The sequence below is a fragment of the Mustelus asterias genome, chromosome 29 (genome assembly GCF_964213995.1).
Source record: "Mustelus asterias chromosome 29, sMusAst1.hap1.1, whole genome shotgun sequence".
Taxonomy (NCBI): Eukaryota; Metazoa; Chordata; class Chondrichthyes; order Carcharhiniformes; family Triakidae; genus Mustelus; species Mustelus asterias.
This window is the reverse complement of record NC_135829.1, coordinates 23,885,472-23,891,209: the sequence shown is the minus strand read 5'-3', so window position 1 is coordinate 23,891,209 and position 5,738 is coordinate 23,885,472.

Here is a 5,738-nt window from a genome sequence, read left to right as displayed (position 1 = left end):
CCATGCTGTAAACCTCTATGACACTAAACCGATATACCTCTGTTTGATTAGTCTTGTGACAAGTGGTGACGTATGTCATCAGAGACATTCACGGATTTTTCCCTCTCTTCCATCCTGGATTGTCAGCAAGCAACACTCTAACTAATAAAGCCTGATTGACTGGTTAAATAACCCACTGTGTGGAAATGATGTTATCCTTTTGTCTTGCTGTACAAGGGAGTTGACCACATTAATATATAGTAAGAAGTCTCACAACACCAGGTTAAAGTCCAACAGGTTTATTTGGTAGCAAATTCCATAAGCTTTCGGAGCGCTGCTCCTTCGTCAGATGGAGTGGATATCTGTTCTCCAACAATGCACTGTTGGAGAACAGATATCCACTCCATCTGACGAAGGAGCTGTGCTCCGAAAGCTTATGGTATTTGCTACCAAATAAACCTGTTGGACTTTAACCTGGTGTTGTGAGACTTCTTACTGTGCTTACCCCAGTCCAATGCCGGCATCTCCACATCACATTAATATATATCAGCTGTGGGAATTTCTTCCGGAAATGAACTAATCTCCAAATAAGGGCAAGGGAGTCATTTGTCAGTCATGGCTCTGAATTCATTCAGTATTATATACTGAGGACTGAGACAAACTCAAGTGGTATAACAGAAAGCAGCCATCATTCACACCTCCCCAACAGAGAGGGCAGCAGAGAGCACAATGTAATAAAATGCTCAAATCTTGTCATACACTTCCTCCCCAGTTAAAAAAACAATGTATAACCTAAAATGTAAAATAGTCCAAAACACAATTTCTCAGGGTGCAATATGACCAAATCAACATTGGCAATACCTGAAAATTTAGCAGGCTGCATTGCATAACGTGGGTGGCACAGTGGTTAGCACTGCTGCCTCACAGTGCCAGGGACCCAGATTCGATTCCGGCCTCGGGGTCACTGTCTGTGCGGAGTCTGCACATTCTCCCCGTGTCTGTGTGGGTTTCCTCCGGGTGCTCTGGTTTCATCTCACAGTCAAAAGATGTGCAGATTAGGTGGATTGGTCATGCTAAGTTGACTCTTAGTGTCAGGGGGACTAGTCGGGTAAATGCAAGGGATTATGGGGATAGGGCCTGGGTGGGATTGTGGTTGGTGCAGACTCGATGGGCTGAATGGCCTCCTTCTGCACTGTAGGGATTCTATGATTTATTTTTTTTACTGTGATCACGATCAAAACAAATAGAATGGATACTGCCAGAGCAGTTCAAATGTTTAAAAAAATAATTTTCCTCAACACCAGTATGTGTTCAATTGACAAGAAATGAAGAACACAACTATTTTCTTCTTCCATGTAAAACCGTCCTCTATCAATGTCATTTTGCACTTAAAAATGAGCATGTATGCTATCATGCTCTGCATCATCCTCACACATGGAATCATCGAATCCCTACAGTGCAGAAAGAGGCCATTCGGCCCATTGAGTCACACCAACAACAATCCTACCCAGGCCCTATCCCCGTAGCCCCACATATTTACCCCGTTAATCCCTCTCACCTACGCATCCCAGGATACTAAGGGGCAATTTAGAATGGCCAATGCACCTAACCCGCACATCTTTGGACTGTGGGAGGAAACCGGAGCACCCGGAGGAAACTCACGCAGACATGGGGAGAATGTGCAAACTCCACACTGACAGTGACCCAAGCCGGGAATTGAACCCGGGTCCCTGGCGCAGTGAGGCAACAGTGTTAACCACTGTGCCATCGTGCCACCCATAACATTCGGGGCGAATGTTCCCGTTCTGCCCAGCACGTGAATCGGAGCGGATGAGGGGTGGAGCATGGAAAGGTTCGTTGACCTCGGGCGGGATTTTGCAGTTTTGGGACGAACACGGCCAGAAAATCCCACCCATCCACTGTAGCTCGTATGCAAATGCTCTGTGATCTTCGTCATCCAAATACACTGAGATCTTTCTGTTGTCCTCTACCTTACCTCCCTGAAGAGACCTCTGGAGCTTTTCAGCTGTGATTAAATGGCTCAAATGCTGATGTTTCCTTACCTGGATGTCACTTTTCAGAGTTCTTTTTGTTCTTGCAAGTTCAAACTACTCTTCATTTGTCTGATGGTTTGTCTCTGGATTTTTTAGCAAATGTCTTAGAATTCACATTTCAAAGGCTTCGATTTTCTTTCCCAGACTTTATTTATTGTCCAGCTTTCTCAGGCCTCGGGAGTGTGGAAAGAATGTTGCAGCTTCAGAGTTTATTTCTTTCTTACAGCCTTGAGTTTTCTTCTAATGAACACATCATTCAGCTTGATAGGATTACCTCCATCTATCTCTATCCTTCTTCCGATTTCAATATCACATTGAGAATCTTTTTCAAAATTCATTTAAGGGATGCGGGCATCACTGGCTAAACCAGCATTTATTGCCCATCCCTAATTGCCCCTTGAGAAGGTGGTGGTGAACTGCCTCCTTGAACTGCTGTAGTTCATGTGGTGTAGGTACACCCTCAGTGCTGTTAGGAAAGGAGTTCCAGAGTTTTGTCCCAGCGACAGTGAAGTAACGGTGATATATTTTCAAGTCAGGTTGGTGAATGATTTGGAGGGGATCTTGCAGGTTGTGGTGTTCCCATGTGTCTGCCGCCCTTGTCCTTCCAGATGGTAGAGGTCACAGGTTTGGAAGGCAATGCCTAAGGAGCCTTGGCGAGTTGCTGCAGTGCATCTTGTAGATGGTACGGTGGTGGATGTGTTGCTAATCAAATGTGCTGCTTTGTCCGAGATGGTTTTTGAATATTGTTGGAGCTGCACTCATCCAGGAGAGTGGAGAATATTACATCAAATTCCTGAAGGTAGATTGTGGGATGGCCTTGGGAGTCAGAAGGCGAGTTACTTGCCACAGAGTTCCCAGTCTCTGATCTGCTCATGTATCCACAATATGGTGAGTCCAGTTCAGTTTCTGGTCTGATCTCCCCGCAGGATGTTAACAGTGGGGAATTCAGTGATGGCAGTGCCATTGAGTATCAAGGTGAGATGGTTGGATTCACGCTCATCAGAGATGGTAATTGTGTGGCATTAATGCTACTTGCCACTTAGTAAGTGCTGTGTGGCAATGCTGTTAATGACCCCCCTCCATCGTTCTGCTGAGAGACTGATGGGGGATTCCTGTTGATGCTCACACTTCTCCTGGCCATGGCCCCCAGGCAGTGCTTCCTGCAGGAGCTGTGTGCACCGACACCATTCCTCCCTTCGCCTCCTGCCCCTCAACTAGCGGGATATCCTTGGCGGAGGTCACATTTCCAAAGAGGACTGTGGACCATAGTAACTTTCACTGCAGCCCCGACCTGTTCATGTTTGTGTGAACCATCCCTAATGTGCCCCACTAACAGCCCCCACCCCACAACCTGCAGAGTCCATCCGCTTCCAGTAAACGACGCGGTGTCTCTTTCACCCCGTGTGTAAGATTTTCGTGCAGCTTTGTCAGGGGCTTTCTTTCCCTCCATCTTCCCGCTGCCTTCCATTGTTCATCTACTTCTTGCCCCTCTGCTCGCCAATGTGAGCCCTCACCCTCCCCACCCCCCTCCCCGCCCACACAGCTCTCCTTCCACGTTGCCCCCTTAGTCTTCGCTTGTCTTCATCATTTCACCTTCCTGCCCCCCCTGGTGGCCCCGCACTGCACCCACGGTCAAACTTTGTTGTGGTGACTGCACGAGTCCCACAGCACGGTGCTATCCAGATAGAGACTGGCTTGTGGGATCCAGGGAGAAAGAGACCCCTGTACCCCCCAACTCCCGGGCGCAGTACTGATCCGAGATGGTGACACAGGAGGGTGCGTGAGTCCAGCAGTGGGGGGAGTCTCGTGGGGTGTTGAGGAGGGGGGAGTTGGGGAAAGTCCCATGAGGGGAGTGAGAATGGGCCAGAGCTCTCATTACCCAAGAGCTAGAAGTGGTTTTAATCCTTCAGACTTTATCTGTGTATCTATTGCCGTCAGAACCATCGACGTTTGTGATTTAAGTCCCATTTTCAGATGGTCCCCAGTGCCCTAGTGAAGTCGCTATTTCCCAGGCAGTAACCATGCAATCAATGGAATCTGTGATGGGGGGAGAGGGGGGGTCCCTGACCCTGTCCCTGACACATCTCTGAGGTACCCCACAACCTCGCCCCCAGATACACTCTCCTGGAGGTGGGCAGCTGCAGGAAGGTTGGATTCAGCAGGGGACGATGTGAACAATGGAGGGAATATCAGGCTCGAGGTGAGGAATTCCGCAGGAATGAACGTGTTATCAGGAAGGAACACTGCCACTGCACTGACTCCGAACTTATATAAAACCCAGGAATAATATTTTTAAATCCAGAGTCTGTCAGACTTAGAGATGCTAACTGTGCCTAAATAAAGTTGTTATCCAAGCGTGGCTGTGATAATAACCCTTGCTGCCGTAATCTTATACGGTGATGTGCAGAGTGGAAACGAGCTGATGTTGAATAGATACATTGGACTGTGAAACCATCACATTTTTTTGTTAATAATATTGACTTCTAAATGTTTAAATCTATTAATTATATCAACCTAAATGTAAAATGATGTTGGTTAGTTATCTGTGCCTGTCTGGTGACGATGGGAAGTGTGCAGTTTGAGTTGGTTCTGTCTATTGCAGCTGTGTTCATTTGCTTTATCGAACTATCAACACACTGGTAATGCAGCGCCCATTCAAACCCACCATGCTGAGGGATTGAGTCAATCTTCAACCTTTGATGTGGCTTTAATCTAACAGGGGTTAAAGCTCCACCTGCTCTCCATGACTAATTCACCTGGCAATGCTTTGTGCATTTCCCACAGCGGCTCGCAGCTTTATCAGTTTCAAACGTGGGAGCTGGAGTACAGGAGATTCGCCATCCCTCACCCCACCCCTCACCCCACCCCCCCATCCCTCACCCCACCCCCCCCATCCCTCACCCCACCCCCCCATCCCTCACCCCACCCCCCCATCCCTCACCCCACCCCCCATCCCTCACCCCATCCCCCCATCCCTCACCCCACCCCACGCCCCCATCCCTCACCCCACCCCCCCATCCCTCACCCCACCCCGCTCATCCCTCACCCCACCCCCCATCCCTCACCCCCCCCTCCATCCCTCACCCCACCCCCCCATCCCTCACCCCACCCCTCCATCCCTCACCCCACCCCTCCATCCCTCACACCAACCCCCCATCCCTCACCACACCCCCCCATCCCTCACCCCACCCCCCCACCCCCCCATTCCTTACCCCCCCATCCCTCACCCCACCCCCCATCCCTCACCCCACCCCCATCCCTCACCCCACCCCCCCATCCCTCACACCACACCCCCATCCCTCACCCCACCCCCCATCCCCCACCCCCCCATCCCGCACCCCACCCCCCCATCCCTCACCCCCCCATCCCTCACCCCACCCCCCATCCCTCACCCCACACCCCCATCCCTCACCCCACACCCCCATCCCTCACCCCACCCCCCATCCCTCACCCCACCCCCCATCCCTCACCCCACCCCCCCATCCCTCACCCCACCCCCCATCCTTCACCCCACCCCCACATCCCTCACCCCACCCCCCCATCCCTCACCCCACCCCACCCCCCATCCCTCACCCCACCCCCCCATCCCTCACCCCACCCCCCCATCCCTCACCCCACCCCCCCATCCCTCACCCCACCCCCCCATCCCTCACCCCACCCCCCATCCCTCACCCCACCCCCCATCCCACCCCCCATCCCTCACCC